Here is an 11,486-nt window from a genome sequence, read left to right as displayed (position 1 = left end):
TTACGTGAATTGACTGTTCTTGGTCACAAGAAGCTCATGAGATATAGGCTATTAGTAATCCCTGTGTTACTTGTGTTTTACGCGTAAGAAAAGTGAGAGGGAGAGCAAGTTGGTCACGGTTGCACATCTAGTAACCAGCGATCCACAGACTGTGAGACTTTCAAAACTGTTGTCTTAAACACTAAACCAAACTGCCCCTCATTCTGAATGCAAATTGCCATGACGGTGATACAAAATAATTAGAAAACTTGGACCCAACCATCAAGCGCTGGAGAACAAACACAGCTCTGTATGGGAAAAGCAAAATTCAGAGCCAGAGCAAGTGTTTTATCTGATCAACATTTTTTTCACATGGAGATTTGTGTCTCTGAAAGTTCAAGTTTCTACCCAGGTGTATTATAACCAAACAACAGAGTGAGACCCACTGCTTTCACTCCAATTCTCTAACAGAGTAAATGTATTTTAATGCAATCCCCTTCACCTAAAGCAATAAAAAAATACATTAAAAGGACGTAAGATAGGAAAACCACAAGCAGGAAAAGACCTAAGTTCCAGTTCTGGCCTGAGACAACTTCATCAATTCACTTCACTTCTTTGGGTTTCAATTGCTAGGGCCGAAAACATTTTTAATCTCGCCTTTTAAAATAATGCACTTCAGTTTAAAAAAAGAAATTAAAAGAGATGCACATAGCCCCCAATATTAATATATATGTATAAATCATACAAAGCTCTATAAGTTGTGTATACTATTACTAAAATGAGCTAAAAATAGGAGGGGAGAAGATATAAATATAAAAAGCAGTATTTAAACTATTGGTATAAAAAAATTCCTCAAAATTTTTAGTTTTCTAGATATTTTTATGAGTACAATATGATTGAATATTCTCTAATTTTACAAAATATCTTGGTTGGTGATAGAAAGATTGGAAGATTTCATTGTGGACTAGCATAAGGGCATCCTTGGTTTGCACGACTGTCACAAAGGGTCAGGTAGAAAGAATTTGGCCTTGGCTGCTTTCCTAAGTTATGGCACTCATTGCTCAATGCTATCTACCATTTAGACAGAAGTTTTGTTCAAAATGAGCTAGTAAATTTCCACCCCACTAGTCACTGACTCTTTCTTTTGTGTATATTTAAACAAATTGGTTCAAACTCTGCTAAAATACATCATTTGAAAATATTTTTAAACAGACTGGTTTCCAATGAGAATTGTTATGTGTGAGATATTTATACAGATTTTTTTTTTAACTTTAAAAATCAGATTTCTTTCGAGAAAACAAAGAACCTCACAACCCAAAGGATGGGATTCACATCTCTCAGGTATTAAGTCTACAGATTATAAATCATTTTCATAGAATATATTTTTGTACAAATTTTACATGTATCGAGGAGGGGGACATAAATCTGTTTCTGTTTTAATGGGGGACAGGGTGGGGGGGTGAGAAAAATACTTTTTTTTGGCTACAACTATTAATATTTGGAAGGAAACATGAAGAGGGCAAACCTTACCTTTTCATCATCTCTAGCAAATGGTTTTAAAGAAAACCCTTTCAATCTTGGGTATTTCTCTCTCTAAAATCCACTTCCTGGTTACTAGTCATCCAAACCAATTGTTAAAGTTACTTCACTTGGTATGTCTTTTATGTCCACCGGGTAAATGATTTATTATGCCCACCGCTGCAGCATTCTTAATTCAACAACCCCGCAAGGCTGGACAGGGTCTAACCTAGGACTGACGGTCCTGTGTTTCTTGACTTCGCCTGCTTGTGTCTTTCCCAAGGCAGTTGTTCTAGTTTTGGCTCATCCAGATGATCTTGCAATTTTTCCTGTTCCTTCTGTAACTGCTCTTCTAGTTCTCCTTCTCTAGCAGCTGTGTCAATCGGCCTTGCCCCTCCAAAGATAGAGGCTGCTCGACTAGACTGGGAGGTGCTTGCTACCAGAGGAATCACCTTCCAAAGAAGTGCTCTGAGGCTTTAGATTCAAAATTGGGTCTTTGGGAGGGACCTCTATCATCACGCCTTATAAACATCTCTGGAGCTCCAGGACTGATCATCATGTCTGTCATACCTGTCTTCATAGAGTCTCCCTCCTCTTCTGTAGTCATCATCCCTACGGTACCCTTTACCAAATGCTCTTCTGCCACTGCCTGTCCTGGTATCATATCCTCTATTGTAGTCTCTGCTGCCTCTGTCATCATAGTGATCCAGCCCCTATATTGACCCATATCCCAGCACGGACCGTCTCGATAACTGTCCCAATACCCATCGCAGTATTGGTCTGAAGCATAACTATCTCCATACTTGTCTCCAAAGCTGTCATCATGTCTTCTAGGTGGGTAGTCATCAAAGCTGTCTGTGGCAGGACGGGCCCTGCACTCTGTATCTGGTTTGCTAAAATCCCAATTTCTATCTCAGCCAAAAGAACGAGCACCCGTCTTTATCCTGTGTTTGATCAGCAACGCCCACTCGAATTCTGTTACCTAGAAACTCTTCACTGAAGCTCAGGGCATTGAACAAGGAATCCAGGTCTTCAAACTCAGCATAATCGAAACCTTTCAACCTCTCTGGATTGCTGGGTTCACGTGGCAAATGCAATGCACTGATATTTAATCCTCTCAAGAATTCCTTAAAGGAGTCTTCTGTCACATCACAGGGCAGGTTTCCTAGAAAAGCAGTGTAGGGTGGTGATTTGGGAAGATGGCTCCTGTCAATAAGGGGTTCCGGAGCAGCTGTGCAGCAGTGGGCAAGACAGAACAGTCAGTTGGAGGTGCCCTATATATAGAGTCATCATTACTGTGCCAAGTAGTTGAAACATCTCCTTCCAGGTTATCTGTCGCATCAGCCCAGGTAACTGGTTTGGGAACATAGGTCCTTATTCCACCAGTCCCTCCATCCTTGGACAGAAAGTCTGTTAGGGAAATAGTCTTCCTCTTCTTCTTTTTTGCTGAGGCCGCCATGTTAGCAGAAAGGGAGAACACAAAGGCTTTACACAGTTTTTTTGTAACACCATATAACAATGTAAACGTTTTATTCATGAATTTTCAAAACTTCTCTCTATAGTATATGTTTCTTTCAAAAGAAGTTACTTTCTTATTCATTTTTAAATTATTATATTTATTCTACAAGATTAAGTTTATGTTTTTGTATTTTAAAATATCTACTAGGAAAACTACAGACAGTCACTTATCAGAGTAAAGGTCAACAAATTTGGAACACTTTTTTTTGCAAAGGAAAAAAATGCATAAAATCTTAAACTACCGCCTAACAAAATAATAAAAACAAAGTCATCAAACATTGTTGCCATCAGGATAGCCAAAAAAGATTTTCATCATCATTCCCTATCTCATTGCAAAGAGTTATTTCTACTCTAGTAAAGATCTCGTTTTTACAGAGTAGATAAGTGGTTGCTACGGGCTGGGGAGTGGAGGAAATAGGGAGAGGTTGGTAAAAGGTTCTATATTTTCAGTTGTAAGATGAATAAGGTCTGAGGACCTAACGTATAATAAAATGGAGACTATAGTTAATAACACTGTATTGTATAACTAAAATTTGTTAAGAGAATAGAACATAAATATTTGCACCAAAAAAAAAAATGGGTAAATATGTGAGGTAATGGATGTATTAATTGACTCAAAGGGGGGAACTTTTGCTGACAGAACAGGCCTGTTGACCCAAAGGGGTTGCATTTTTAAGATGAAGGGGTGGATGCTGAAGCTGAACACTGGCCAGGCTGTGCTGCAAAGACCTTCCAGGCACTGATCAGATGGAAAGTGGATGCCAGCTCGGAGGGCTAACCAAGCAGAAAGACCAGACAAGACAATAGGCGCTGCGGTGAACACTGGCATAGAAACCAGTGAGAATAAAGCGCTTCCCTGGGCCCACTATAGACCCATGACTCTACCAATGTGTAAACACACCTAAAGGTCAGATACCAACCATGGGGAAGGAGAAAATGCATAGGTATATCAAATCATCACATGGTATACTTTAAATATCTTACAATTTTTAAGCTGAAAAAAAGATCTTGTTTTTATAAAATTAACCACATTTGCGAATTTCTGGCTACAATTTCTTTGAAGTTGAAACTTGCAATAAACAATGCAGTAAAAATAGTATAATAATAATGATAATATGTGAGACTTGCTGTAACTGTAATCTGGAATCTCTTTTATTCCAAAATAGCTAGCTGTAGGTAAACATGTAGTTTTACAATAAATTCCTGTTTTTTTTAAAAAAGAAGTGATTTATTGTTGTATGTCTTCTAAAATGTTTTTTTGATGACTCATAAATAGTTCTTGTATTTCATCACTAAAACAATTTAGCAAATACCATAAGCTGAGATATGATGGAGACACCTATACTAAGTAGCAAACCTCCCACACTGTACTATTTGTTCTCATACTTGTTTCTTCTTGACTTCAGTGATGTTTGCTCTGTCTCTTCCAGCAATATTTGCTGACAAAGGAATACACTTGTGTAGGTTTCCATGTTATTTTTAGTATATTACTACAGCCATTTTCACCTCAGTAGGAAAAACAAAGGTATTTGCCTTTCTACCATTTGCAAAAGACTCTTGTAAACATTTTCCATTGTATGTAGTATGTCAAGGATGGATTAAATCTGACTTAACTTTAAACATCACTGAAAAAATTATAGAGATTCTCCATGCTCTTCATCTTCTGCTTTTTTAAAAAAAATCTTGCTTGCTAGGTGATGTTGTAGTAAATTCTAACACATCACAACATGCCACATGAAGGCACCATGGGCAACTCCTCAACAGTGCGGCGCTTCCATTCAGCCCTCAGGATACCTCATGGTCTCTGTGTTACATGTGACTAACATAGCCATAAAGACAGGCATACCTGTGTCAACCCTTTTATGAAATATGAGGAAAGCTTACAACTTTTCTTTTCAAACATAAAACACATAAATATTTTAATATGTTCTTCCTATAACACAATGGATCAACTTGCACTTCATTTTGGAGACTCCTCCCATAAGAAATGAGTTACATACTGGCAAAACAGGCAATGTGGAGGTCTTTGGAACCACCACTATCCCACTGAAAAGTAAGTCTACTTGAGATTATATAAGTACCATTCTGTTAGGTTGGTGCAAAAATAATTGAGGTTTTAAAAGTTAAAAATAATTGCAAAAACTGCAATTACTTTTGCACCAACCTAATATTACATCTTTTAGTGATGACCACCCAATCATAAATACAATTTAGGAAAAATACTTTAATATTTTCAGTTAGCATCATCTAATGTACTCCCTTTAAATAAATAGAGGGAGGATATTCCTGTTTTTAGTTGGTAAATATTAAAGTGACTAAATTAAAGTGATAAAGTTATATGCTGAATAATGTCCCCATCCTAATCCCTGGAACCCATGAATATGTTACCTTATATGAACAAGGGGCTTTGCAGATATGATTAAGGACCTAAGGGTAGAGGTGACCTTTTGCTGACAGAACAGGCCTGTTGACCCAAAGGGGTTGCATTTTTAAGATGAAGGGGTGGATGCTGAAGCTGGACACTGGCCAGGCTATGCTGCAAAGACCTTCCAGGCACTGATCAGATGGAAAGTGGATGCCAGCACGGAGGGCTAACCAAGCAGAAAGACCAGACAAGACAATAGGCACTGTGGTGAACACTGGCATAGAAACCAGTGAGAATAAAGCGCTTCCCTGGGCCCACTATAGGCCCATGACTCTGCCAAAGTGTAAACACACTTAAAGGTCAGACACCAACCAAGGGGAAGGAGAAAGAATGGGGGAAATCCTGATGTGACTGTTTATCATTTCAATTACAAAAATGTTAATTTTCATAGCTGAACTTTATGGTATGAAAATACCACACTTACTTTTGTGTCCCTGGCACACAGCAAGTGAGTGACAAATATTGTAAAAGTGAACTCAAGTCGTGGGAGAGGCTCTTTCCTGTGTTCTCTTTTCTATCCACTTTCATCTGACCTCCTCTTCAGCTTTGAGCTATATTCCTAACACCAGAACTTAAACATATTCACAGTGAAGGCATTATGGACAGCCTAAGTATCATTATACATCTGAACTTGAATGTATGATTAAGGGATCCGAGAAGCTGGTCTGATTTGGAGGTAGAAAGGAATTTAAGAGCACACATGACTTGGAAGCTTGACCTGGGAGTTCTGGCTATCTTTGATGGATGTTTTCCTGCTGCCAGAGAACAGAAAGGGAGAACAAGTTTCTGACAAATGTAAGAGGAACTCTTTATTTAGCCTGAAATAGCAACAAGCAGATCAATGCCTCACGTGCAGGTCTGTGACACTGAATTCATTCATTAAAGTGACACAGAGCACTTTATTTACAAAAATAAAATTTTAAAAAATAACAGCAAGTGACATGCAAAAATATGTAAGTTTAAAGCCTGAAATGTAACTAGAAAACACTGTTTCTAATAAACACTGATTCTAATAAAATTCTATGGAATTTTAAATAAATCCTATTTTCTCCAGCCTAATTTTAATAGCAAGGAGTTTTAATAATCTCTTACAGAATTGTGTTATAAAACCAGAGTTGAAAAATATTACCCATGGAGAGCTTTGAAGATCTTTATAGTGTAAGCATGAAAGAGTTTCACACAGAGTTGTCAAACAGAAACGTCAACAGAGTTACTGTGTTAAACAGTATCACGGGATTACAGTACATAAAATTCATAATCTTAAGAAGTTGAAAATAATCATAAAAAGATGAGTCCTTCACCCATGATTTCCTTTCATGAATTTCTATGTAAGAAACCTGACTAATCAGGGGATTACTTCATATAACTGTCTATAACTACTATGCTATACACCTGAAACTAATATTGAATGGCAAAAAAAATTTTTTTAAGAAAAAAAAGAATCCTGAAAAACTATGAGACTGTGTCTCACACTTTATAGTCACAAAGTACTCACAGATTATCCAGGTTTGCAATTTTTCACCTCATCACCACCATGCGCTAATCTTTTATATTTGCTAGTTCTGTCAACTTATCCCTCACATGATCCTTGGTGCATCTGATTGAAGAAAATATCCTTGTACCCTTCCCTCTTCTTTTTACATTGTTCCTTAAGAAGCTCATTAATTTACAAGATTTTAATTATGAAAGCAAGGCAAGGTCTTGTATAATGCAAATACTCAAATAATTGTCAAGAGCATTCATACAGGCTAACTATGGCAAATATTGTGGTTTTCTCCCCAACAATTACTCCATCACACTCCCATTAATTAGCAGTAGCATGATTTGGAAGTTGAGCTCAACTAAAGGGGTCCTGGTTGCCAAGGAATGGGATTACCCTTGGTTCAAAAATGGGCAAATGATCCAAGTCTGGCCAGTGAGAAGAGATGGGTTTTGCTAACAGCTTCTAAGAAAGTTCCCCTACCGACTTAAGAGCAATGAGAAGTCAGTCTCTCTTCCAGAGTACGTATGTGAACAAGGAAGCATGAAGCCTGTGAGCCAGCTTGCAACCATGGTAGTAACTAACCTTAGTATCAGGCCACTGTTGTGGGTGGCCCGACTGCCTGAGGTGACTGACAGAGGTCTTTGATCATATCATTGAACTGCTGGATGAATCGACCTTCTTGACTTCCTCTCAGGTGAGAAAATAAACTATATTCAAGTCAATTTGACCATGCAAATGAACCAATATTCATGGATGCCATTTCTTTCTCTTGTGTACACCCACACTCAGGTAGGTTTAGATCCTTCTGCTCATATGTCAACCCAGCAGTATAACCAGAACAGAACTCATCTCCTTTCTCCAAGGTATCAGTCTCTAAACTACCCTGGCTTGAGGTTCCCCAGTTATTCTTCCACTTATCTTTAGGCCCTGTCATGTGCTTGCGTTGTGATCTCTCATCCATCTTCCTTTTCCTTTTTGCAGTCTCACTAGGTCAGATGCTCACCCCTTCATGGATACACTATCACACGTAACATATCTAGATTCCTTCTCATTCCTCTGCAAAAGCGGCCAACTGTACGGTTTTGATGGGCACACACAGTAAGAGAGGACTCTCCGGAGGTCTGATCCCAACTCAGAAGGATCCGCATGCTTTCTCGGCTAAGATTGTATCTGCTCGGAAAGAAGCAGTTCAAATATCAAGTCTACTGTGAAGTCACTTCTACTCCCTTAGTGAATAAATGATGTCTGGATTCTCACACTGTATTTCTCTCATAGCCCTGGTCTCAGCAACCTCGTACTAGAATCCTTTGTGTCGGTGCCTCTCTCCTTCATAGGAGGATAAGGATTGTTTTACATTCATAAAATATACTCCCAGTGCCTACATGTTTTATGACAAGAATTTGGAAGTTGGTTTTTTCCTGTCCCATACACATAGATTTTAAACACAAATTAGGTTTTCTTTAAGCCATTTTTATGGGCATGAACTGGGACTTGTGTTAGCATGCCTTTTAATCCCTGTGTCCAGACTATAAGGACTGATGTTAAAGTGCTAAACAAGTAAAATCCCAACACTGACATAACCTATTAGACATGTCTCTCAACTCTAATAATCAGGAAGTAGTGATTACGAGTTTTCCATGCTTATTCATTGGAATCCAGATAGGTGTTTGTTTGTTTGCTTGTTGCTAGTTCCCACCCCATGATGTAAATTAAAATTTCAAATAAAATGCCAAGATTAAATCCTTGAGCAGAACAAATTTAATTTTCATGCTACTTTCCTTCTTGAATTTAGCACTGCTGAAGTTTCAGGTTTTAATGTGTACAACGGGTAAAATTATCTTCTCCCCTTCTGTACAGTCATGCCTAACCCTGAAAGAAAAACATTTACTTTCTCAAAAACGTTGAAGAAATCATCCCTTCTCCTTACTCTGCTCATTCATTGCCCCTGCCCATTGCGAGAACAGTGACAAATACTACCCTCTTTGCGACAGACTGAATGTTAGAATTGGCCACTCACACATGGCCTGGCCCCTCAGTTCTTCTTTGATCTTGTTTTTTGAAGCTGCTTGTGCACAGACCCTGTGCTGTCATCTCTCCACCACACAGTTAGTCCACAGACATGGAGGACGAAGAGTTCTTCTCTTTGCTACTCACTTGTTAAACTCAATTCAAGTGGGGAAAAGTAGGAAGTTTCTCAGAAGAAATGAAGCTGATATTTTTGATACTCACCTCCTGTAATGATTCCCAGTTGACCCAGCACTCAGAGGAAAGAGGGGTAAGATTGATTCTACACACACACACACACACACACACACAATTCTCAAGTGTGTAAACTGAAGAAATGAATAGCTAAAGAATACATTTTACCTGCTGCCTCTTTAAGGACACAAAGAGGTACATTTTAGGAATATTTGTGAAAATTAAAACATAGAACTTTCTTATGTCTTTATATGGCATCTAGACAGCAATTTCTGACTCAGCCTCTCTCTGCTTTCCATAAAGCATGTATTGAGACATGGAAAATGATGAAAATTCTTAACACTGAGACCTAACACTGGCAATCCAACGCTAGAAGTGGGGTGGGGACGATTTCCATCAACGACCATGAAGCTGAACTGTGAATCACAATGTAAGGACCAAAGCTTATTTGTAGCTTGAAACGAGTCAGAGTGACCGTAGCCTGTGCATTGGCTAAGAGACCCAAATTCTGTGTATCAGAACATGGCAGAATGGAATTGCCACTCAGCTGACTAACTCTGCCTCTGGAGGTAACCAGTATACTCCAAACCCAGTACATCTCTTTGCATAATATTCTGAAACTCTCCTTCAAACTACAGGACAGGGAATGAAGGGAAAGGACCATACATATCATAACTCACTGGAAAGTACAATTCTTATTCCTAACATATCATGGGGAAGGATACAAACTGAAAGTGGCCTGGAGATGGCTTTCCACGTTTTTCTTCAGTTCATCTTTTTGGGAAAATGGACAAAAATATTAGGACTATGTAAAGGTTGTTAGGCACTGGAAATGGGACTAGGTACTATATACACAAAAAGCAATCCACTAACACCAATAGGTGAATGATCTCCAATTGTAAACTCAGTTCTCAGTTCATTGGCTCTCTGGGTGATATTTGAAACAACCGGTCCCTTCCTCTTTGAAATAAGGTCTTAATTTGACTTTCAGGGCACCAGAATCTTGGTTTTTCTTCTGCCTCATTGGATACTTTCTGCATCTCTGATCTCAGACTCTGAAGGACCCCAAAACATTAGTCCTTGGACATCATCTCTGCTGTAGTTCCAGTCAGAACCCAGATGATGTCCTGATTACACGTATATACTGAAGACTCTACATTTCTATCTCCAGCTTGGAATTCTCCCTTGAAGTCCAGATTTGCATAGCCAGCTGCCTACTGGATACTGTCATTTAGTTATCTAATAAACTGTTCAACCTTACCGAGTTTACAAACCAGACCTCGATCTCCCTGTTCCACCACAAATATGCTCTACCCACTACCTATCTATTTTGGAAAATGCTGATTCCATTTTTCAGCTCCTCAGAACACTTTACACTTTTGACTCTTCCCTTTCTCTCATGCTACAGGCAATCCATCACCAAAGTGTGCCAACTTCATCTTCAAAATATACACACACACACACACACCACACACACCACACACACACACACACACACAAACACACACACACACACACCTACCCACTCCTCATTACCTTCCCTGCTCTTATCCTATTGAAGAGACATCATGTGCCTGGACAATTTCAAAAGACTCCAAACTTCAAAAGACTCCTGCTTTCCCCTCTGTCCTTCTACAATCTATTGTGGTGGTCTGTAGCCCTTTCAAAACATAAGACAGTTCATTTCACTCCTCAGCCCAACCCTCCAATGTTCCCTGTCCCATTCAGAGTAAGAGCCACGTCCTGCAAGGGCCTGCTGACCTGTGCTCTCCCCTCCCCACATCCCCTGCCACCCTCTCTCATTCATTCCATTCCAACCACATGCTTGCTTCTTGAACACACCAAATATTCTCCTCCCTCAAGATTTTTGCACTTGCTGTTCCCTATGTCTGGAATGCTTCCCCCTCAAATATCTGAAAGGTTTGCTCCCTCATTCTTTCAGGATCTGGCTCAAATATTAGACAAGTTGCCTCTGAAAACCCATACCCCAGGGTGCCAAAGAAATGTATACAAGTGGACACTTTGGTCAACGTTGCTCAAACAATAGTTCACCATAATCAGAAGTGTCTGAACGCGGATGGTAATCACTTTGAGCACCTCTTATAATTGCAGAAGTCAAACGTAACTTGTATTCATCTTTTGTTATCGGTATATATTGAGTATTACAATTTTAATAGTTTTTTCCTTTCTTAAAATGTGTATACATTTTTTTTGGCACCTTCTGTATGAAAGCATGACCACCTTCTATTTCCAGCACTCATTTGTCCATTTCCCCTGATCTTTTGTTCTTCTACGTCCTTATCACAACATGTGCGTCACATTTTTTTTATTGGTGTTTCCCCTAACTAGACATCTAAGGCTAAT

General features: G+C 38.9%; 1 pseudogene; it reads right to left on the bottom strand.

The window, feature by feature from the left end:
• Positions 1 to 1,585: 1,585 nt before the first annotated feature.
• LOC117021630 (eukaryotic translation initiation factor 4B-like) lies at positions 1,586 to 2,956 on the bottom strand (annotated as a pseudogene).
• Between the last annotated feature and the right edge of the window lie 8,530 nt (positions 2,957 to 11,486).

The sequence above is a fragment of the Rhinolophus ferrumequinum genome, chromosome 4 (assembly GCF_004115265.2).
Source record: "Rhinolophus ferrumequinum isolate MPI-CBG mRhiFer1 chromosome 4, mRhiFer1_v1.p, whole genome shotgun sequence".
Lineage (NCBI taxonomy): Eukaryota > Metazoa > Chordata > Mammalia > Chiroptera > Rhinolophidae > Rhinolophus > Rhinolophus ferrumequinum.
Note: the sequence above shows the minus strand (reverse complement) of the source record. Positions and strands in the feature narration are given on the sequence as shown.